At 44.3% G+C, this 24792-nt stretch overlaps 1 pseudogene across 1 annotated transcript in view; it reads left to right on the top strand.

Moving 5' to 3' along the window:
- LOC114277638 (cysteine-rich receptor-like protein kinase 26) overlaps positions 1-23112 on the top strand; it is a 61872-nt pseudogene extending 38760 nt beyond the window's left edge. Inside the window, exons 4-12 of the transcript XR_014341269.1 lie at positions 13302-13337; positions 19048-19060; positions 20819-20949; positions 21061-21271; positions 21513-21749; positions 22055-22201; positions 22293-22396; positions 22471-22474; positions 23035-23112. The product of XR_014341269.1 is annotated as a cysteine-rich receptor-like protein kinase 26 (transcript). The remainder of the gene's footprint in view (positions 1-13301; positions 13338-19047; positions 19061-20818; positions 20950-21060; positions 21272-21512; positions 21750-22054; positions 22202-22292; positions 22397-22470; positions 22475-23034) is intronic.
- Positions 23113-24792: the final 1680 nt, after the last annotated feature.

Below are 24792 nucleotides of genomic sequence, written 5' to 3'. Positions count from 1 at the left end.
CAGTTCACAGCATTGTATTTGATTTGATTTGCACACAGCTCATGCATTTCACTTGCACGCAGCTTATTCATTTCGTTCTGAAACTGAAATAGACGTGTTCATTGTGAATGCAGGTGTCCTCCCATGTTACACGAGGATATGGCTTCATTGCTGCGAGGCAGTGGTATGCAGAGCTCCCAGAGGCCGTCCGTGATTGGATTGATCAGGCAGGGTTCGAGCCCCTCTGTATTGGGATATCGCACTATCCCGCCAGCAGGACGTTGATGGGCGCCCTTGTGGAGAGGTGGTGGGACACCACCAATTCTTTTCATTTCTCAGCTGTTGGGGACATGACTATGACCCCATTCGACTTTGCCGTGTTGACAGGCCTCGACGTGGGAGGCTGGGCGATCCCTTATGATGAGGACATGGGTGAGTGGGAGGCTGCCTGGATTTATCTATTGGGAGCTCACCCACCGGTCGACTGATCCTTGGGCCGAGTCTGGTACACCTGGTTTTCTTCATATTTCAGACAGAGGGAGCCTGAGACTCCCAAGGAGATAGCACAGTACACCTGAGGGTTTTTGATGTTCCTCTTCGGGACCACTTTGTTCGCCGATAGGGGAAACACTGTTGGGCTATATCTGCTAAGTGCCCTGGTAGACCTCTCATAGGTCAGTCAGCATGACTGGGGTGGCGCCGGCTTGGCTACCCTCTATTGCTACATGAGCGCGACCTCCCGCGGATGGGGGAAAATAGTTGGCGGCTACTGGAGAGCCTGGGAGGTACCTTCTGCCCTCTTGATTTACATTTCTGCTTTTCATTATCTGTACATTGCATGCACGGCACACTTTACATTCTGTACTCACATTCTGCACTCAGCATTCTGTATTCGGATTCTGCACTCAGCATTCTGTATTCTGGTGGCTTTTGTCCTGTTTTCCACAGTTATGGGTTTTTGCGTACTTCCCGACGCTAGCCCCAGAGCTTGAGGTGGAGGTGCCCCTCATGACCCCCTACTCGCTCATTTTCGAGGGCCAGTACCGGCCACGGGCCCCAAAGTCTCCCCCCTACCTACGGTAGTTTGTCAACACAGTGCAGCCGACAGAGGTAATTTAGAACTCTCAGTCCTTCATGTTTTCATCTTTGATTTATTTTGCACATCTACAATTTCTAATCGGCTTATGCATTGGTTATATGTAGATCACATGGCAGCCCTGGGTGCCTTTGGGTGGGGACCTCCGATTTTAGCTTGCCGGAGGATGGACCACCTCTCGGTACAGGATCCTGTTTGAGGGGCTGGTTGGTAGGGCCTAGTTCCTGGGGAAACGCTTCATGCGCTGGATGATGGGCTACCCTCATCAGGATATCCCCTCAGCACCTCCGGTCGATATGCAGACTACCGAGAGGCTCACTCTCCAAGAGGTTACTAGTGCCATGCTGGGTACTGACGTATTGCTACATTTGGAGGAGGGGGAGTACGCGACCTACCGTCACACATACTTGATGCCCCCGTTGACAGGCATTCGTACTCCCACGAGGAGGTCCGCTGACATACCGTCTTCGAGTCGAGCTCAAGCTGCAGGTGCTCCTTCTACTAGCACAGTCGGTACGTCGAGAGGTGGGGCTGGGCTGGTCCCTCCGATTCCTCCGACTTATCATCACGCTGGATGGCCAGATATCCCGACTGAGTTGACGGGATGGCGATACGAGACTTCCTATCCGATTTCGATAGAGCCTCCTATGCCTGATCACCGATACGTTAGTGACCTTGACTCACCACTGGTATGCTCCACTGCTTTTCATTTATCACCCAGATACTTAGGCATTCATTCAGTCACTGATGATCTGAGTTTGTATTTGCAGCCACCCAGAGAGTACATGGACGGGATGCTCGGATTGGTGGCCTCGCTCGAGGGCATGGTCTTGCAGAGAGAGGCGCAGCTGTCCATCCTTGGTTTTCAGGTACTCTTTAATTTTCTCGCATTTATCATACTTCTGATGACATGTTGAACTTGAACATCTTATTGCATTGATTAATTGTATGTGTAGAGCACATCTGACACACACCACATTCATGTACTGTATCTGCTTGCACCCACTTCATGTAGTTTTCTTCCATCCACATCTGATATACATACTTTGGCTGATGTATTGCATTCTTTCTTTTCAGATGCCTCCGCTACATATCGGACCATAGGCCGGGCCATCTGGGCCTTCCCGAGGAGCTGGGAGAGGGGAGTCGTCTCGCAGACGAGCCGGACGCAGAGCGCATGTCATAGAGGAGGGGTCCAGCGAGGAGGAGGAGCCTGCGCATCCCCAGTCAGAGACATCTGCTGACAGAGAGGGTGGCTCTGGTTCCGGCTCCGGTAGTGGAGATGAGGCCGAGGAGGATCCCAAGGATGATAGCTCTGACTCAGATGACGATGATGGTGCTGAGGCTATTCCGTAGAAGAGGACGAAGAGGGCCTCTTACTCTTGTGCTTGATAGCATTGATGCAGCTGTTCCCTGCTTTATTTGCCTTTTTTACTAGTAGTTGTAGCACATTGTACATTTATTAGGTAGTTTTATTTTTTGTAAAACTTGTACCCTTGTTGTAAAATGTTGTAACAAAGGAAGCATGATGGAATGAAACAGCTTTTTGAAAAAGTGTTGCATTTTATGTTCTTGCATCGCATCGCATCGCATCGCATCATTTTGCACAAAATGAGATTGAATGGAATTGTGCATTTGAAAATTGCCAAGTCAGGTAGTGAACCAACGCAACAAACAAAGCAACTTAACTTACTAAGAAAGAACAGAACCTTAGCAAGCTTACAACTCGATAAGCAAGACACAACAATGTTGATTAAACAAACAACTCGATAAACAAGACACAACAATGTTGATTAAACAAAGAGTAACAACTCGCTATACACAACTTGTCAACTCGACAAAACTTAATAACTCGATAAACTAAACAACTCGATAAACATAACAACGACTCAATAAGCAAAATAACAACTCGATAAGCAGGATTTAACAACAACTCGATAAACAAATGCATTTCGGGCGATCTGGGTGACGGAACGCATCCGAAACAGAGGAAAGCTCGCACTTTCAACACCCCCAATGCATGGAAATGCTAGGAACTTTCTTCTAGAAGCTAGAACAAGACCAAAGCCACCTTCCTCTCTATGGCCGACCACGCAAGGGAGCTGGCCGACCAGCTTTTTGCATTGGAGGGGAGAGGGGTGGTCGGCCTGCCAAAAAAGGTGGCCGGCCGACCACCTAGCTTGGCAGCCACCAAATTTTCGACACGTGTCCCCCGAACAGTGCCTTATCCTCTTTAAAAGCTCGAGCCTCGTGGCTCTTTCATTTCATTTTAGTTTTTCATCAAAATGGAGGCCTTCATCACCTAAAATCTCACAGCTTGGATTGCTTCTCTAGATGGCTCGGAAAAGTTGAACTTCCGGAGCTTCGGCTTGAACGCACTATTCATGCTGGGCCGTACTCCGCTGCATCTTCCTTTCCTCTATGTCGCGGCAAGGTTTTGGAATCCAGTAATACACGTCTTTAGCTTTAGCGGGTAGGAGATGTGTCCTACTTTCAAGGATTTCCAAGTTTTGATGGAGTCCGAGTGCAACGAGGAAATCTTGCCTCAACTCTGATTCGGCCACGTCCAAGCCTTAGGACAAATGTGCGGCCTCACTTTGCATGACGCTCGATCATTGATTCATGATGGGGAGCTGGACATCCCAAGCTTGGTTTGCCAGTTTTCTGATGCTGGTGACCGCGACGACCATCATTGGCAGGGCTATCGGCAACATGCGCTTTGCCTATGCTTGCTAGCTCATTTCTTACTTGCCCTAGGTTCCGGAGGATCCAGTGTCTGATTGATCGAGGTTGCCTAAGGTTTGAAGGAGGTCAAGAGCTGCATTGCTATGACATTGGCTGAGACATTGATGGGCTTAAACGCTTTTCACCGCCGGGAGACGGCTAGGCTTGCGAGGAGCCCACTACTATTGCAGGTAATGTTTCCCACCCAATCTCACATATGTATTGCTCACATTACTCGGCCCTCAGGCTCGGTTTTTCTCGCAAAGCCCTTTTCTTACTTTTCTCTCATCGTACACCTCTCTATTCTTTATTCTCTCATTTTTAAATCCCTCTCCAGGTGTGGTTGATGGACAAGTTACAGATTGTAGAGTCTTGCCCCGCATACTCAGCTCGCGGCTACTTTTTCCTATAACGCCTGGTCGATGCCCTTGATGAGGGGTGGTGGTACAACTGGATGTACAGTTTGTCTGCAAACCGCATCACTTGGCGCTGCCCTTGGCTCAATCTGCCAGCAATGAGTTATAACATGACCCGTCAACCTGGGATTCAATTGATTGGCATGACACACTGTGTCTTCTATTTTTCGTTCCGGTTCCAGTGCCAATTCGGACACGATCAGACTTGCCCGCCAGAGGGGATAGAGTATCCTGCAGCATTCCCGGTTCGAGGCGCACAGCTTGCCAGGTATGCCACAGCATGGAGGACGCGAGAACTCCTGGACTCCACTCCCACTTTTAGTTGCACTTTGTCTGATGAGTGCTTGGATTAGCTCAATGAAGAGGCACTAGAAGGGCCCACTTTGGCATCAGAGGCTTCGACCAACTTTGGGAGGGGGCGTAGGAACACCTGACTTATCTATGCCCCGGATTTATTGCTTTATTAGTACTTTCAAGTTTTCTTTATGATTGTAATAAAAAAAACGTCAATTTGTATGCAAGAGCAGGAGAACTCTGTATTGAAATCAATGAAATTGAAGGTTGTGGGTACTGAAATTTTTTCGCTTTGGTCCAAAAACGGTCTAAGTTGTAAAAAGATTAATTTTGAACAAAGTCAACTTTTATTAAAACTTTTCAAAACCATTTTCGATATGGATCAGAACTGGACACGCCTGAAATCTGTCACTGAGATGGACAACCCCGGATCCCAGCAACTGGAAAGTTGCCCCTAGTCTGAATAGTACCGCAGCACTGCGCAGCAACGGAAAGTTGCCCCTAGTCTGAAGAACACTGCACCGGAGATCATAACCGAACTCTTGAATGCTGAATAGACAAAGATGGCCAAGATGATCAAATGGACAAAGTTGATCGGGGAAAAGTTCATGGCTGAACTTCAGGATGAAGTTGCCTACGTATCCCAAAGATGGGAATCAAGCCTTACGTAGTTCAGGCTTGGGTTCACTCGAGTATTTTCGCTCTCCTTTTACGCTCTAACTTTTGCCAAGGCCGCCCTTTGTGGGTTTTCAACCTTGCGAGCTTAGTTTTTATAATTTCAAATTTTTTTGTGCTCTGGCTTTTGCCTAGGTCGCCCTTTCGGGTTTTCAGCCTAGCGAGCCTTTCAGGGGTAATATTTCTTCAACTTGTCCATGTTGATCGGTTGCGAGAACTCTAGGCCATCTAGGTCCATTAGAACCACAGCTCCACCTGACCAGATAGACTTAATGATGTAGGGACCAGTCCAATTAGGTCTGAACTTGCCCCTAGGATCATGAATAGGAGCTCGGTTGTCCTTGAGCACCAAATCTCCTTCTTATAGATTCCTGGACTTAACTTTCTTGTTAAAAGCCCTGGCAATTCTGCGCTGATAGCCTTGAACATGGTATAGTGCTTTCAGTCTGCGCTCGTCAAAAAGCACGAGTTCTTCAAATCTGCTCTGTTGCCAATCTGCTTCGGCTATCTGACATTCAGCCAGCACTCGCAAAGACGGAACCTCAATTTCAATAGGTAGAACGACCACCATCCCATAAACTAATTAATACGAAGTCGCCCCAGTAGAAGTTCTAATTGAAGTCCGGTACCCCCACAGAGCAAACGGCAGCTTCTCTGGCCAATCCCGGTAGGTTTCCACCATCTTCTGCAATATGTGTTTGATGTTCTTGTTGGCGGCCTCAACCGCTCCATTGGTTTGCGGCCGGTATGTGGATGACTTACGAAAAGCCACGTTGTACTTTTCCAACAAGTCAATCGCTTCCTTCTTGAAGTGAGAACCATTATCTGAAATGACCTCGTTTGGGACTCCATAATGACAGATGATGTTGTTTTTGATGAATTTTGCAACATGTGACGCCTTCAACACCGCATAAGATTGGGCCTTAACCCACTTCGTGAAATAATCTATCGCGACCAAGATGAACTCATGCCCATTAGACCCTTTCGGGGTAACAGCCCCGTTCACTTCGATTCCCCAAACTAAAAATGGCCATGGCGAAGTCATATTATGCAGCTTCGACGGCAGGATGTTCATGCGGTTTGCATGGATCTGACATTTGTGGCATCGCCGAACAAAGCCGATACAATCCTCCTCCATGGTGGACCAGTAGTAACCCTGTCTGAGGATTTTTCGTGCCAGCATTACCTCGTTCATATGCGCACCGCATTCCCCTCCATGGATGGCCTCCATAAGGCGTTTTGATTCTTCAGTTTCAACGCACAGCTTATGCATTCCCAGATGACCTCTCTTATACAATTTACCTCCACAGATGATGAACTGAACGGCCATTCTTCTGATTGCCCTTTTATCCTTGGCATTTACCCCTGGTAGATATGCTTCCTTCTCCAAGAAATTCCAAATATCGTAATACCAGGGGTTCTCATCCTGAACCTCATTTATAGCAACAATTGACTCGTAAGCCGGCACGAATTTCTGGTCGATAATGACTAGACGCATCCGGACTCCAAACGGGATGTCTATCATGGAAGATAGAGTTGCTAGTGAATCTGCGAACCTGTTGTTTTCTCTTAGTAGATGAGTGAAGTTTAGCTTCTCAAACCAAGGAACCAGTAGGTCCAAGGTTTGGTGATACATTATCATCTTTTCTTCTTTGACTTTCCAGTCTCCTTTTGCTTGAGACACAACTAGATTCGAGTCCCCGATGACGTCCAACCGTTTTGCTCCTAGTTCCAGAGCTGCTTCTAGACCGGCAATGCATGCCTCATATTCTGCTTCGTTGTTCAAGACTTTCAACCGGAGTTTGAAGGCTAGAGGGATACGGGAATTGTCGGGTGCTATCAGCAACACTCCTGTCCCATACCCGTACTGGTTGGACGCTCCGTCAAAATACATCGTCCAAAACTCGTCGTCGATATGCAAAATGGCCTCATCTGGGAATAAGTAATCAACTGCTTCACCCCCTTCCACTGGATGATCGGCTAAGAATTCTGCTACTGCTCTTCCCTTGATTGACTTGCGCGTCACATGTTTTAGATCGAATTCGGAAAGCAACAGCAACCATCGAGCTAGCCTACCCGTAAGTGCCGATTTCTCGAAGAGATATTTGATGGGATCTAATCTCAAAACCAACATTACAGAGTGAGCCAACAGGTAGTGCCGTAGCTTCCTGGTAGCCCATACCAAGGCTAAGCAAGCCTTCTCCAATGGTGTGTAGCGAGTCTCATACTCTAGCATCTTCTTGCTCAGATAGTAGATGGCCCTCTCCACTTTGTTCTTTGATTCTTGCACGAGCATGCAGCCCATTGTGGTCTCAGTTACTGAAAGGTACAATATCAACGGTCTCCCCGGCTCTGGCGGTGACAACACGGGTGGGTTCTGTAAATATTCCTTGATCTGTTCAAAATCAGCTTGGCATCGGCCGTCCCACTGGAATTTCTTTCCTTTCTTCAGGAGACCAAAAAGTGGTTCACAAGTCGAGGTTAATTTTGAGATAAACCGTCTTATGAATTGCACTTTACCCAGAAAGCCTCACACCTCCTTTTCAGTCCTTGGTGGTGGCATTTCTAAGATGGCCTTGCTTTTGGAAGGGTCGACTTCGATACCTCTCTGTGTAATCAGAAATCCCAGCATTTTCCCTGTTGTAACGTCGAACGTACACTTCTGAGGATTCAGTCGCAACCGAAATTCTCTGATCCTATGAAAGAACTTTTGCAAGGCGGTGTAGTGGCCGTCTCTTTCTTTGGACTTGACAATCATGTCGTCCACATACACTTCAACCTCTTTGTGGATCATGTCGTGCAATATTATGGTCACGCCCCGTTGATATGTAGCTCCAGCGTTCTTTAGCCCAAATGGCATCACTCTGTAGCAGTAGGTCCCCCACGGGGTGGTGAATGCAGTCTTTTCCCAGTCTTCAGGTGCCATCACTATCTGATTGTAGCCCGAAAAGCCATCCATGAACGAAAGTAAAGCATGCTCCGCTGTGAAGTTCACTAACTCATCGATATGGGGCAAGGGAAAGTCGTCCTTCGGACTGGCTCTGTTCAAGTCCCTGAAATCCACGCATACCCGGATCCTGCCATCTTTTTTCGGCACTGGAACAATGTTGGCCAACCAAGTCGGGTATTCGGATACCAGTAGGAAACCTGCGTCAATTTGCTTGGTGAATTCTTCCTTAATCTTGAGGGCCCAGTCCGGGCGGACCCTTCTGAGTTTTTGTTTAACGGGTCGAGCCTCGGGGTCAAGAGGGATCTAGTGCTGTACGATCTCAGGATCGATTCCAGGCATATCTTCGTAGGACCATGCGAAAACATCTTTGAAATCTTTTAATAAAGCGACTAAGCGCTCGCGTTCCTCCGAAGACAACGTGGACCCGATCTGGACCAGCCGCGGGTCCTCCTCAGTATCGATATTCACAGTAGTGATTTCATCCATTAAAGGTTTAACAAATCTTTCCTACTCTCGCTCAATTAAGCGTTACAAAACCGGAGGAATTTCTTCCTCGTCGTTTTCATCAAAATTTTGAAAGTCTGAGTTAATGCAATAAATCAAGGGCACAGAAAAGTACTCAGAAACCACAGCCACATCATTCTCATTAAGTACATCCGAATCGTCCGATTCTTCGGTTACAACAGACTCAAAAGAGAAAGAAAAAGATGACCTGGACAGGACTGTGGTATCCGGGTTATCATCCCCAGGAATACCAGACTCAGACTCAGTCGAGCTGGAACCTGATTCCGACTCAACAGACTCAGTGGAATCAGATTCCGGCTCACTACCTGACCCGGTGCTGCTTGACAAAAATCCTTCTTCATACTGCCAGATGGGAGAGGGTGTGATAGATGCATCCAAAATGTTTGTTGGTAGGCCCGCAGCCGTTCCATTCCCGATCACGTATACCGAGAAGTTATCCCCCATGCACTTCTGTTCGATCGGAGGATCTGAAAGTAGACACGCCAACACTACCCCCATCTCACTTTCGGCGTCCTCAGACTCCACTTTCTTGCTCTGCTTAACCTCAGCTAATGGGTCTGTCTGCTCTTCGGTAACGTCATCCCCAGATAACTATAGGCCAAAGAAAGTCTCAAAACCTGGCACGTGCTTCCTCTCCGCGTTCAGCCACGGCTCTGAGAAGCCACAGAACGGAAAGTCCTCTCCCTCCCGGACGAAGCGTCCGTTTAGGGTACCCTGAATGGGCCGGTGCATTAAGTCAAAAGGCTTTCCCGCCTTCTTCGCTCTGGCTCTCCCAGCCATCTCCTTACCCTTCCTTATCCAATCCTCTTTGGTGGGCAGATAACCCAAGCCAAAGGTATGTGGGTTGTGTGGCACCTCGGCCAATGCTGCGACGCCCTTCCGGCCGCTCTTTCCTAATCCCATCCCGGGGATGTGTTGAAGCTTGTTCATGAGGTATACTGATTGAGCACTGACATACACCCCCTCATTAACAGCTAAGATGTTCTGCACGACCCGGGCCTCAGCTAGGGTAAAACCGGATAAGAGCACATCCTCCATACCATGCTCAATTTCCAAAATTGGCGTAGATACTTCAGGCGGTGGATGGATCGATGAATTCCCAAAAACAATGGCTACTCCCTTTCTACAGGGGTATTTCACCATTTGATGCAAGGTAGAAGAAACTGCCTTCACTTGATGCAACCACGGCCTCCCCAAAAGCATATTGAAAGTTGCAGGGACTTCCAAGACATGGAAGTCTATTTCATGCTGTTCCGGCCCAACCTTGGTCTGGATTTTCACTGTTCCTATGACTTCTCGGCTTGTGTTGTCATATGCCCGAATCACCTAGGCTGTCGGCACATAATCTGCGGTCTTTAAACCGATTGCATATGCAGTCCTTGCTGGGGACACATTGATGGCGGACCCTGTGTCGACAAGCACCATGGGTGTCCATTTGTTTCTGCACTCCACAGAAATGTAGAAGGGCTTGTTATGATTCGCACCCTCAGGTAGCAGTTCTTTGTCAGAAAAGATCAACATCGGGGTAGCTCCTCCCAGAAAAACTAAGCCCACCAGCTGTTCGGGCGTGGTGTCTATTGAGAACTTGGCCTTGTCCATGGCTGATAAGACAGCTTGTCGATGCACTCGTGATGCCATAAGTAGTCCCCAGATGGAGATGTCTGCCTGTATCTTTTTTAACTGCTTCAGTACGGCCTCTTCTTCGAGTTACTTTTCTTTCTGCTTCTCTGCCTCCTTATCTTTCCCAGATGCCTCTGGCTGGTCTAGGTGCAGGGGCTTGAAATACCGCCTACTCCTGGTCATATGATCGACTTCGCCGATATACTAGGTATCATCTGGCTGATTGCTCCCCCAATCCTCATCCGTGTGGGCAAGACATAAATCGTTGTCCTCCCACCACATTCCGTCGGTAGCCAACAGACACCTGTCTGGCTCCGGTACAATTGCACCCGCAGTACTCTCCGTCCACATGCTCGCAGCATTCTCTATCCTCGTGCACACAGCACTTTTAGTCCCCTCAGGGCCCTTAGCTTTCCTGATTCTCTCAGAATCCTCAAACCTTTCTTGTTCCAACTGCGTCAATACAGCTGGCTGTTTAACAATTCCCGCATTCACAATACCCAAGTCTTGAGCGAAATTCTTAGCACCGGCGCTCTCCGGCGATTCATTCTGATTTCCGGCCCTTCCGGACACCACTGATATTCTTGCCCCTGACGGGCCCTATTCCAACTGAGCTTCGTCAACAACGTTTGGAAGGTCATCAAGCCACCCAGTGACCTCTGCTGACTCCTCAAAATCTGACTAGTTGACTACCATGCCCTCTGGCTTGTCCATTGAAAAATTAGAGGTTAGCAAAGTCCTCTTCCACAGTTGCCAGGTCATCTATCCTCTGACCAGATTCATCCCCCTGTATCATACAAAGCTCTGCCCCCGCCGGCAGTTCAAAGTTCGGCCCAACCTGGCCCACTGATAGAATGTAGTCACTCGGACTGCATACTTCCTCAGCAAAACTCCCAGATTCCTCAGATCCTGGCTTGACAATCCCATTCTTCCCTGGAATCTCCCCTGTTCTATCTTCGACAGCCACCACCAATGGTTCGGGTTGGGCTCTGGAGATGTCTAACATGCACAGGTCAGTGCAGTCAGGAAGGAGCACCTCCGGCTTGGGTAGGTGGGTTGGGGTAATATATATGCTGGGATCGTAAGATACGACCCCAGTCTAGATAAAGTTGATTCTTTTGGGAGGTGGAGCTTAGTTGTGCGGTGGGAGAGGGTTTATTGTGACGTTGGGTTTTTTTGGAGGCACAATCACCTGCTTGTCAATGAGATCTTGAATCTCATGACGCAATCTAAAACATTGGTCAGTGTCGTGACCATGTTGTTGGTGATATGCGTAGTATTTTGCTGGGTTATGAGAGGAAGGGAGTGGATTTGGCAATGGCCTCGGCTGCAGGGGCTTTAAGTGCCCTTTCCTGATTAATACCCCTAGAGCCTTAGACAGGGGCATATACAGTGGGGTGAAGGCTCTCTGGCCTTGAGGTTGGAATTTGGTGGTTTGTGTGTTGCTTCCGGACGAGCTGGAGAAAGGTGTAGCTGCCATGGGTCTTGGAGGGGGGATGGTGGTGACCATGCTTACCTTCGAAGCTCTAGCATTTGCGGCATTGCTGGTGCCTGTGTTGTTGTTGCGGTTGAAGGTTCTTCGGGGTTGCTCTCTATCTTGGTCAATCAGACCTTGCTTCATAGCATCCTCTATTTGTACCCCCATCTCGTGCAAATCTGAAAAGGTAGGGAAGGGGAGCACAATCATTTTCTGCAACAGTTTTGGCTGGAGATTGCGCACAATCATCTGGATTTGATCTTTATCTGTAGGCCTTAGGGTCATTATTGAGGCCTTTGCCCTCTACTGGGTCACAAAATTTGAAAAGCTCTCCTTAGGCTCCTGCCCTGTTGTCTTAAGATCACGGGTTGTAATCTTGATTTGAGTGTTATAGGAGTACTGTGCAATGAAAGCCTCGGTCATCTCGTCCCAATTCCGCTTAACATCATCTTCTAATTTTGCATACTAGATAGCGGCCACACCTGACAAGGTCCGGCCGAATAGTGAAAGCTTCTATGGTCTGGTGAGACCCATCGGTCGCAGTATATCTGAGAACAACCGAAGATGGACCATGGGATCCCCGGACCCGTCAAAGCGGTCGATTTGTGGCATCTTGAACCTATCTGGCAGCGTCACAGCCACATCGGTATATCCATCCTCGATGTTTAGGATGGACTTCACCCCCTGGGATTTCTTGAACAACTTCTCGAGCTTGCTCAATTTCAATGCTGTATGGTCTACCTCGAACTCAAAGGAAGAGTCCGGTTGATTGATAGGCGTAGGTGCCTTGGATAACTGTGGTAGAATCGGGGGCGAAGCCGGCCCCGTCGGGATGTCCGTATCTCCCTGGACATTTGGTGCCTCCCCGGGTGTTGGAATTCCTGGTGGGGGAGGAGCTGGGTGTGAAGTAGATGCCTCAGTTTGTTGTTGCAACCTGGCAATTAATTCTGTCTGCTGGGCCATGATCTAGAATCGGGGGCGAAGCCGGCCCCGTCGGGATGTCCATATCTCCCTGGACATTTGGTGCCTCCCCGGGTGCTGGAATTCCTGGTGGGGGAGGAGCTGGGTGTGAAGTAGATGCCTCGGTTTCTTGTTGCAACCTGGCAATTAATTCTATCTGCTGGGCCATGATCTCGGCTTGTTGTTTGGCAAACTCATCCCGGCGAACAGCGTCCTGCTGCATGGCTCTCATGGTCTCCTACATCTGGTGCATCATTTCTTCAACTCCTATCGGTACCGCCATACTGCCCTGATCTGTCTGAACTACTGGCAAGTCTATCTCTATAGCAACAATTGAGATCTCAGTCCGACAGTCCACTGATGGGGTAATCCACTACTTTGGCAACCTCTGCTCGGATACATTGCATCTTCTCGACCTCCGTCTGATAACTGGGGGTAGAGAGTGGAACACTGGTTGTCCGTCGACCAGATCCTCAGATCGATTGAGTTGGCGACCTCTTGTCCAGAGTGCTTGGGAAATATTTGCTTGGTCTGAAGCAATTGTGCTAAACTACCTAGCAAAAAGATAAATAAAGCAATAATAAGGAAATAAACGAGCAGACAAACGGACAGCATAACAGCGTAAATAAACACAACGCATAGTCGGGTATAATTAACATACAATTGATACACCGTTCTCAAAGACTGATCATTATTCCTAAATCACTGTCCCCGAAGCTGAATCTGATACCCGCAGATAACTGATTCCGAAAATACTGAACTGGTGCCCGCAGGCCTGATACCCAAAATACTGAACTGGCACCCGCAGGCCTGATGCCCGAACTTGTAAACTGATACATGCATTCGTATAGAGACGCCCTCTAAAAGCACATAACAAACAAGCGAGAGCCAAAAGACCCCTATGTTGGGGTAAGGTTTTCCTGTCCTATTTTGTCAGGAGCTAGGGTTTCACTACGCACGCAGCGGTTTCAAACAACCCATAAACGGGTAAGCAACCTGTCCTAGTTTGGATTGGTCACTATAGATTCCAAATATGCACTAGGTCAAATGGTCAAAAAGGGTGCCCCGATAAAATCGGGGTTTGTGTTCCCGTCGTGGCAGAGCCCGCAACCGGTCAGCCTTATGGCACGCTTCTCGAAGCGAGCCTCCGGCAAACTGTTCAGGAATAGCATACGGCAAACACGGTGTCCTAGGCACACCAATGCAAATGCAATGCAAAGAAACACATAAGTGTAGTCAAAACCAGATATCATGAGTTCGAGTCAAGTTCTCTAAGTCCCCAGCGGAGTCGCCAGAAATTGTAGACATCCGCGAACGTCCCGGGAAGATGAATCCCCCGTTCTGTTCATATGGGCTCACTACAGTTCAGGACTCAAAGTCACGGTCCTGTATCTAATCTCGCAGAGTGCAATGCAAGACCGATAAAACATCAAAGAGTCCAAATCCGGCAAATCATTTTTGAAAACAGATTTTTTTGAAAGAAGTGCCAAACATGGACTGCTTTGTTAGATACAAAGTCGCCACCTAAATATTTTATTTTTGGGGAAATTTAGGAAACCCCAACTCGTTGCCTAAGGCCACGTGTCCGTCATCACCAAAGTTGCCTCGGCTCGGAAACTTGGGTACGATTGGGGAAGGTCACTTCGTGAGCACCACCGCTCGCCCGATCAAAGATCGGCCTCTACTAACCATGATATCTAGTTTTGAAAACACTATGCGTTCTTAATCCGGTTATTAGCCTAGATTTACTATGTGATGCGCACAGCATACAAGTATAGACTGGATCGCCTAAATTGGAATGAAACATCTCATGTTTGTTTTGAAAACGGTTTGCTACTTGCAAGTAGGCTAAAATGTGGATTTGCCACCCTCAGGTAGGCTTAGAAAACATGGTTTTGCCACTATCTAGTAGGCTTAAAACTCGCAGTCGATGAGTTGTTCCAATCCAAATAACCCAACCTTCACTCACAGGCATTCAGGCAGGTATATCACATAAGCACATAGCCTCATGGTAAGCATGCTATCATGGCAGTCACTCACACACATGCAAGGATGCTAAAGCATAAAACTTATCGAGTACTCCAAGCCAAAACAAAAGCTATGTTAGAAATCCATGCGTGATCCTAACTATATAAAAATGCCTAATGCAACGCATGCAAAAATGCAACTACAATAGGCTTAGCTATTCTAAGAATGACATATGAGATGTTACAGCTAACACGTATTCAACTTGGAATTGAGATACAAATGCAGTTAGTATGATGCGCCGAGCCCGGTGCATGCAAAACAGATGAATGATGCAAACATGCAAGCATAAGTATGCTAATTGAAACATGCCCTAATCTAACCATCATAAGCTGGTAAATAAAAGGGAGAAAGATGTGAGGTTGGAAGACTTACATCACACGCACGCACACTTATTACAATTGTGCCCTCGCTCGGAGGGTCCGAATAAATAATACAATCCGAATAATAATTACAGTTCGAATAAGTACAAAACCCTAATTAATTAACAGTTTAACTAGGAAAGCAAGTAAATCAACATGCAAGCTATGGACCGCCTCGGCCCTATTCCGAATGATGAAAGATGCATGCTTGAGTTGCTTGGCGCGGAAATCCATTGCAATGCCCCGATTCGCCGCTATTTACACTTAATCCCAAAATATTGTGCGAGGCTCCGGAAGGCTGTTGATTTCTGATTTGCTGCAATAGAGAGCAAGAAAGGGGCATGGCAAAGTATTTTCACATATGTATGCATGACTACTCTTCAGGGAGTGTAGTCCTCAACCCTCGTGCCACCAATCACGCATCTCGATGCATGATGGCCGAGGAGTCAAATTGCACGACTCGATGTGAAATGAATGCACATATAAACACAACAAGGCCTAGACTCCATCATGATTAATCCGTCGTGTCAGCGACCGGGAATTGAGACACGTTCTGTCACTCGGAGTACGAAACGTCTCTCGTTTCCGTGCTTGGGCTAACTCCTATCCCAAACACGATGCAAATGAGATGGCATACACAATGCGACTAACATACAACCTAGCATACGCAATGCTATGAAATGGCATACACAATGCTCAATGTAACATGGCATACACAATGCTCTAACATGCAACTCAGCATACACAATGCTATGGACCGAAATGGCATACACAATGCACGATGGACTTACACCAACATGAGTGGACCTCAGCCGCACTCACATCAGTGGCCATTAGATGAAAATGAGACAACCGAAACGTGTGCACACATGCATGAATACCAAGGACCGAACCTAAGGCATGGAATGCCACTCTACCAAAGCATGGCAAGGGATGAAAGATGGCATGGAATAGCATAAATTACAGCTCTGAAACAGCATGAAATATGGTCCCGAAACATGCAAATATGGCACACAATGCAAGTTAGGGGGCCCGGGTACTGAAACTAGTGAAGTTTGTTACACTAGAGGTACCCAAAGCAATGCAGCAAAGGCAAAAGCAACCCCAAACAGACCCTAGGCAGGTCTGAAACAGTGGGGAAATGGCCTAAAATGATGGCTCGGAATGCAACGGAATGGAGCTCATTCAATGGTCGGTAAATGAGGCATACGAGCCCGACTCTCAAACGTATTTAAAGAGATGAAAACATGGCAACATGGAATTCGTATAAGCTCTGAAATGTGATGAAAAATGACCCCAAGGCATAAAAATACCTCAGTATATGCATGCGATGGACCTCAAACCACAAAGTTAAGCATGGGTATTGAACTACAAGCATGCAAAACGAGCATCTTTCGACCACAAGACCCAAAAGCAGAGTTAGGGCAGGCCAAAATAAGCACATTATCAGTTTAAGACATGGCCAAAATGAGCTAAAACCAAGGTCCAACAAAGCATGCAAAAAAAGCTAGTGAACCATGAGTTGTTCTACAACTATGTGATGCATATGAAAGCTCATTAAACCAGCCAAAAAAAGATGTATGCCATGCCAAAATATGCCCAAATAACCACTGAAACTCAGTCAATGCATGCAAAAATGATAAGCTCCTTTGGAAGGCCATGCAAGGGGTTACTCTACACCTATATGATGGACACATAAAAGGTCAAAACCACCTCTGGAAATGAGTTATGACAACCTTGAAACTCACCAAATAGGCCCTGGAATTGGTCTAGGAAGCATGTAATGAAAGGTCCCTTTGAAAGGCCTTGAATAGGATTGCTCTACACATGCATCATAGACATAAAATATGGCAAAAAGGACTCCAGACAGAGCTAATGCAAACCATAAAACTCACAAAATAAGTCCTGGAATGTGACTTAACAACATGCAAAATGGAGCTCCTTTGGAAGGCCAACAAAGCTAGTAAAGAGAATAAGGGGTGAGAGGGTCACCCCTCTATGATTTTGGAGCTCAAAGACACATCAAAGCCACTGAAAATCCACTGGATTTCAGTGGCTAAGAGGCCAAACAAGGCCAATGCAAATGCTCAAATGCATGGCTCAAAGCATGAGGAAATGAAGCATGCAAGGAAGAAGATGACTCCAAATAAAAAAGTGACCTCAATCAAACTTAAAGAGGAGGTCAAAACAAGACTTTCTTCTGTTCATGGAAAATCTCGAAAATGCTTGCAAATGGAGCTAAAGTATAGAGCAAAATAGTGCAAAAATGGGGTAAATGAAGACTTAACCTTGTAGCACAGCAATGCAGCAACTTCTGGACCAAGAATGTGAGCTCTCAACCTCTGCAAATGACCTCCAAGGTACTGAATTGGATGGTGGAGGTGGTAGGCTATGAGGTGTAGTGCAAATGGTGCAAGAATATTAGGGTTTGGAGGCTTAAAGTATAGAGATTGAGGGAGTTGTATGTATGCTCCAACCAAAACTTTCTAACCCTTGCAAATGGAGGGGGAGTGTTGGTTTTATAGAGGAAAAAGGCCAAGGCTTCTTGGAGAAGCCTTAAGAGAGGGTCAAAGCTTCTCAAAGAAGCTTAACCAAAGGGGTCAAGCTTCTTGAGGAAGCTAGACCAAAAGGGTCAAGCTTCCTAAAGAAGCTTGACAAAAGAGTCAAGTTTCTCTAAGAAGCTAAGCAAAAGGGCCAAACCAACTTAAAAAGACCAAAAAGAGGGTCAAAACCCCGGAGGAAGGGTTAAGTGCTTCACAGCTGGCACAGCTGTGTTGCACTCAAAAAGAGCAAAAAGCAGAAAGCTGGCCGACCAGCTTTGGTGGTCGGCCAGCCACTTCCCCTGGTTGACCAGGGGTCAAAAGGTTCAAGGAGAAATGTTGGCCGGCCACCCCAGAAAAGTGGCCTCCCAGATGAGTGCAACACAGCTGTATAGTGGAAAACCAGAAAATGTGACCCAGGAGAGAGAAAAACTAGCTTTTTAGCAAAGTTCAAAAGGGTCAAGAAGAATTACTGGTCGGCCTACCCATATTGGTGGCCTCCCAGATGAGCACAACGCAATAGTGGTATGAAAAGCCAGAAATTGTGGCTCAAAAGTGAGAAAAACCAGCTTTCTGTCAGAAAAACCGGCTTTAGAAGAGAGAAAAAGAGAAAATTGCTTTCCAAGGGGAAAAGGTGGCCTCCCACCATATTACCACCTCCCTAACAATGAAAATAGGGTCCCTACCAAAAATGGACCAAGACAGATGCAAAACGAGGGTTCGGGGGCCAAAACGTGTAGTCCGAGGCCCCAAAAACAGGCTGTTAGGCACCGGAAGTGGCGTATGACCACGAAAGCGTCTCTCGGGCCACAGTGTCCCTCTAAATGGAGGAAACAAGGTGTGTACCAAAAACCGGAGCAAACGGAGGTAATTAAGCGGTCCCGAACCGAGGCACACGGCCGACGGCTCAGAATACCAAAAACTGGGCTCCAAACAGGAAAAATGGCCTACGACCACGAAACGTAGCCTATGGCCACTGAGAGATGGTCTACGAGACCTCTCCCTCCCTTCGGGAAGAGAAAATAGAGAAAACAGGACCTGGTTCGCAAACCGAGGCAAAGCACGAAAGAGCCCCGAAGTCCGGAGGCAAGGCTCGCGGCCGAGACTCCACAACCTCAGAACGAGCACAACATGCAACATCATCAAGCGCTCAGTTGGTGATGTCTGAGTCTTAAGGTCGGTCAAAAATGGGGTGTCTACACTCACCATGTTTTGTTTTGTGTTGTCAAGGACAACTTGTTTGGCGCCTATGGAAATTGGAACTTGGCACTGTGGTAGAGCTTGAGTTGCAGAAAATCGAAGAGCTAGCTCGATTGGTTCTGCATGTTCTTTACATTGGCTCAATGTGATTTTGAGCAATAAAATCTGCTGTGTTTTTTGAAAAAGTGCTTGTGTTTTGTGCAGTAGATGGCATTCAGTTTTGACTGATTGGTTGGATACTTGGGTTATGGTATCGACTTTTTAATTTCGTGGCGGCGAACGCACCTCTTGATGAAACAGAGTAGTTGTGGATCTCTTAGGCGAGCTAGAGCACAGGAGGAGAGATTGAGCCACAATGAGCACTCAAGGAGTATGGGTGCGGGTACTATGCTAGGTGTTGCATAGTTGATTACTTGTACAAATCTGTTGAAGTTGCTTTGGCAAAGAAAGCTACTGTCAACAGTCAATCTGATAGTACAAGTGAAAGATGCACAGGTAACGCGTATCGCTGAACTGGAGATCAAGGATTGCAAAAAGTATGAACAACAAGTGTGTGGAAACGCTGGGAAGTTATTCAGGAGTGCAAAAGGCAAATGCTGATAAGTTCAGGATAGTTTAGAGGAAACTCCAAGCAAAGAAAACTAGAAACGTTGACCAGACAAATGAAGAGTTTTCTGTTGCTCCAGTTTTGGCTGTGCAAAGAAATACATAGCAGGATAGTGGCATTTCAGGGAAGAGCTGTAGTGTCACAAAGCACTCAAAGGAGTGCATGGCATCCTGGGCAAGGGGTGCTGGGCATCTCAATCAGGAGGTGCAGGATATCTTGGATATGCAAGTTCAAGCATAGCAGGTGAAGACATCCGAGACAGGAAGCGTGAAAGAGATCTGTGGGAGATAGGAGTAGAGACTCTCTCCAAATCAGAGAGTGGTGTGAGTTGAGTTAAGGATATAGGATTCCTCCTCCTCTTGTATCTCTAGTGTATTATCTCTAGCTTCACGGGATGCAACGTCTCAGTGAGGAGATGAAGATTCTGTTGGTTTTTTGGGCGTGACAAGATTAGCAGCAGTGTGTGTAGTGGATCACCTCACATGGATTGAGGGGGTGATTTGTTGGATCACCGCATGTGAATGGAGAACCCACTAGAGAGAAAGTGAGGGGTGACTCCAACCCACTACTCAAAATGGAGCACCCACTTTGGAGAGAGTGGGGGTGGCACCTCCCCATTGAAGATGGGTGGGGGTGGCAACCGCCCCACTAACACATTAACCCTTGACTTCTCTTCTTCATCAGTATGTATAAATGGAGGAGGTGTTGGATAGGCAAGATAGAGAGCGAACCAAAGAGAGGGTGAGAGATGTGAGGCAGAGAGACCGTCTCTCTCGGTGTGAGCGAGGGAGACGAGTGAATAGGTGAGTGAGGATAGTGTGAGCTTCTCCTCTATTGTAATCTTTCTGTAATTTCTCCATTTTTATAGTGATAAACGGTTACTCTCACGTGGATGTAGGCATTATTGTCGAACCACGTTAAATATGGTGTCTCCTTTAGTGTGGATGTGTTTTTCTGCTTGGTATAATTTCTGGGAGATCTTGGGTGGGATCCCCGATCCCCAACAAAAACTGTGTAGCTGGCTATAATTTTTTTCATTAGTTTGGGATGGTCAGTCTAATTTACTCTTTCAAATATTATTTATCAGTCTGTTGCTTTCAAAAATAAATCATGGGAAGGATAATAAAGATTTCTCTTTAACCTGTTGATAACAATTCTATAAGCCATAAAAATAAGCTGTGAAGAATTATATGCTGCTCTTTTTGTAGGAATTGGTTAGACTTTACATACAAGCCTACTCAACCTTATGTCATTTAAATTCTTCAATTATGTAACGTACTGATATAACACATGACATGAGAAAGTCACCAACACTATCGAAAGATCCGACATATTTTCAGTGTTGACATTTATTGACATACTAACTAGTTCAATTTGTGAAGTTGTGGAAGAAATTAGTACTATGGAATCCTTGCAATACGACTTCAATACCATTAGAGTTGCATAACTTCTCTGATGCTAATAAGCTTGGACAAGGTGGATTTGGTGTTGTTTATAAGGTAATTGAACATCTTATAATAGGAATATATCCCTAATGTTCAAAGAAAATAATAATAAAAAATTTTTGTTGAAAGTTGTATGGTTTTTTAACAATTTGGTTACATCTTCAGGGTAGGTTTCCGAATGGAAAAGAAATTGCTGTGAAGAGGTTGTCTAAGAATTCTTCACAAGGAGAACTAGAGTTTAAAAATGAGGTTATGCTACTGGCCAAGCTTCAACATAGGAATTTGGTTAAGCTCTTGGGATTTGGCCTAGAAAGAACAGAAAAAATTCTCATCTATGAGTTTGTAACAAACTTGAGCCTCGATCATTTCATATTTGGTATGACTACTATGTTGCTCATAGACTGTGCTGCTATCAACTTCATCTAAAAAGCATACTTGAATTATGCTCACTCCGTAGCTTTTTGTCAAAGAGAGAACAATATAGACTATATATCTTGACGCACTATCAATTTTATCATACAATAAAATGTAAAATTAGAATCCTTTCAGGGAAAATTTGGGAAGATTTATTCTATTTTGATATTGATTCAACCATATATACATGGATAAACCTGCAGATTCCATCAATCATGCACATTTGGATTGGGATAGGCGTTACAAGATCATAGGAGGCATAGCTCGGGGACTTTTATATCTTCATGAAGATTCACGCCTCCGGACTATTCATCGTGATCTCAAAACCAGCAATGTTCTGTTAGATGCAGAGATGAATCCCAAAATTTCAGATTTTGGCTTGGCAAGATTGTTTGTGCTAGATGAAACTCAAGGAAATACAAGTAGAGTCATGGGAACCAAGTAACGTTTAATTCTACCCGCATCATATGATTATGGCTAACATTACTTTATTGTTAATTTCCCAAAGCTTTTGGTTCATGCATGGATGAAACTTTGCGAAATTCTTCATAAAATTTTGTCAAAATACGCTTTAAATAATAGAGAGAGAAAAAAAATAAACTTTTTGTAATCATTTAGAATAGGTGAACTCTTTAGTGTAGTCAAAAGTTGCATAGTAAATTATTGGTATGCAATTTTAGATATAAAAATTTGGTCATCATATCATTATTCTAATATATTATTGAAACATACATTAAACATTGCGGTGGATATATGGCTCCAAAATATATAATACATGGTCAGTTCTCAGTCAACAGATGTGTTTAGCTTTGGTGTGTTAATCTTAGAAATTGTAAGCGGTCGGAAGAACAACTATTTCCACAATGAGGAAAATGAGAACCTTCTAAGCTACGTAAGTATGAATTAACATCCATGACAGCTTATTAGTGCTTTGAAATTTGGAGGCCATGAAATCTCATTGCACATATATTGAATTTGTGCAGGCTTGGAAAAGTTGGAGGGAAGGATCAATTTCAAATATGATAGATCGTACATTAAGCAATAGTTCCAGTTCGCTAAGTAAAATTATGAGATGCATCCATATTGGGTTGCTATTGTTGGGTATAGCTTCTTATTAGAGTGTGGGATCCAATTGGTTTTTGAAAAAAAAATTTAATTTAGTTTGGTTTAGGTATAATATATTTTAATATATTATATCTAATTTATGGAGACCTAATTCAATTTGATAACAATTAGGATTTGCCCAATACTCAACTATATATATATTTTTGGTATTGGTTTTGCCGAAGAAAAAAGTGTACCGGGCAGCCGCATAGATTCCGGAGCCAACATTGATTGTTGGGGCTTAAGCTCAATTGATGTTCCATTATTGCTGTGCATCATTGGTTAGTGGGTGAAATTGATTTGGGGTTGTTATTTCGGATCTTTTATAATTCTGGTTTTGAAGATTTTGATTCATCTATTTGGTGAGGTCTTTCCTTTTGTTTATTTGTGATTATTTGAAATTCACCTAAGGATGGTTTTATGAGACCATTAGTGTCTCGTTTGTAATCGTTTGGAACTTATTTGGTTGATAGTGGAATCGGATTTCGATCCCGTGGACGTACCTTACATTGAGAGAACCACGTAAAAATTCTTGTGTTGCTTCTGATTTAATTTTTCCGTATTAATTTTTATTCTCATTGATTGATTTACTTGTGGGGAATCATCGATTTTCCCTAACAGCTATGTGTTCAGGAAAATGCGGCTCAAAGGCCAACCATGGCTTCAGTTGTTCCAAAAGGACAATTCTATGGTATTTGAGTCCAATCATTAGAAAAGTGAATCCACTTGTGCAAGAAATGAAGATTCAATTACTGACTTATATCCTCAATTTTCGAGGATGCGATTGAAGCGACGAACATATTTGTATGATTTTTTGTTCTCTACTTTTTCCCAAGTTTTAATTAGGAGTAGCGGGATACAAATCGATACTGATCACTATACAATGATATCAGGAATCGGTTTACATTGTTATGAAAAATAAATAAATAAATAAAGGAAGAAGAAGAGCTTTGTAACAATTGAATTGGCCTTATCAGTTGTGAGCAGATCGTGTTAGTGGTGAATCATCTCTTGAATTGAATATGAACTGATACATATGAAGAATCAGTCCATACTCACGTCACGCGCCATTTTTTGAAAGATTAATTAGGTATAATCTAAGTAACTTAAACGCTGATTATTAATTCAAATACATCTTCTTACTCACTCAACAATTTCCAAAATTATTTCCTTAATCAATTTCAACCTATCTATTTGCCTCATCAAATACTGATTATCCCATTATGATTATTATGAAAAATGTTTCATCTATACAAATTTGTCTGCCCAAATCTATCCGAATGAATATTTTACCAGGAAGATATTCATCATTCGAGCAGACAAATTTATATAAATGTATTTATTATTACATATTTTTTTTGACTGGAATTTGAACTTGTCATACTGTCATCTAAATCATTAACAAATGACACCAACGCGTATTTTTGCATGTCATCAAAATTGATTGCAAAACTTTCCGAAATTATTTTGGCGGACCCCTCTATGCACGTTAAGATTTTTTTGGGTAAATTTTAGTCTTCGTTTGGTAAATATTTTGAGGCTAAAAAAGTACAAAAAGATAAATATTTTGAGGCTAAAAAAGTACAAAAAGATAAAATGAGCTATATAAGCCAATAAGAAAAAAATATCACATCTGAACCATAATCATTATATTTTTTCTCTTATAAAAGTCAAAAAAACCCACAAACAAAAACCAAACGAGGTTAAAACAGCCAGGCTAAAAAAGTTGACTACCGTAACCAATGCGAAACGAAGTTTAGTTTACCCTTTATGATTTATTTTATCTTCTGTTGTCTCATTTATTACTTGAAAATAAGCCATAACTTCATTTAATTTTTGAATTAAAATATACCGTAAGAGATTCAATCCAAATTAACAGCAAATGTAAAATACATGCTTGGACATAAAAGAGTTAGGCATTCATATCTAAAAATATTAAGCGTTAAACTTTTAGTAGCAACTCCAGAAATTTTTGTAGAAGAGGTCACTTCATAAATTTAAGTTATACAAATTTTATAAGAAAAGAAAAATTAAACTAAACAACATTCAGTCTATTTGGTTTTGAATTTTTAAAAATAGTTCTTTTTTCTTTTTCTTTTTTTTTCATATTTTAGTCAATTATTATTTTTGTAGATATACATAAACTAGATGTGCTTATAAAATAAAATATTTGTGAAACAATTATAAAAAAATCAATCAATACAATTGAAAAACCTTAAATACCCCGAGACAGTTATTTGCAATTAGGATTCAATTTTCGCAATGAATAACAAATCTCAATCAAACAATCATAGATTTAATTCAATTAAACAAGAATTGAATTGTATCTACAAACAAGTAACGACAAATCAACACAACGATATAACATGAAAAAAAAAT

The sequence above is a fragment of the Camellia sinensis genome, chromosome 9 (genome assembly GCF_055761805.1).
Source record: "Camellia sinensis isolate YWXY chromosome 9, ASM5576180v1, whole genome shotgun sequence".
Classification (NCBI taxonomy): Eukaryota; Viridiplantae; Streptophyta; class Magnoliopsida; order Ericales; family Theaceae; genus Camellia; species Camellia sinensis.
The sequence above is the reverse complement of the archived record's forward strand: the minus strand, read 5'-3'. Positions and strand labels throughout refer to the sequence as shown.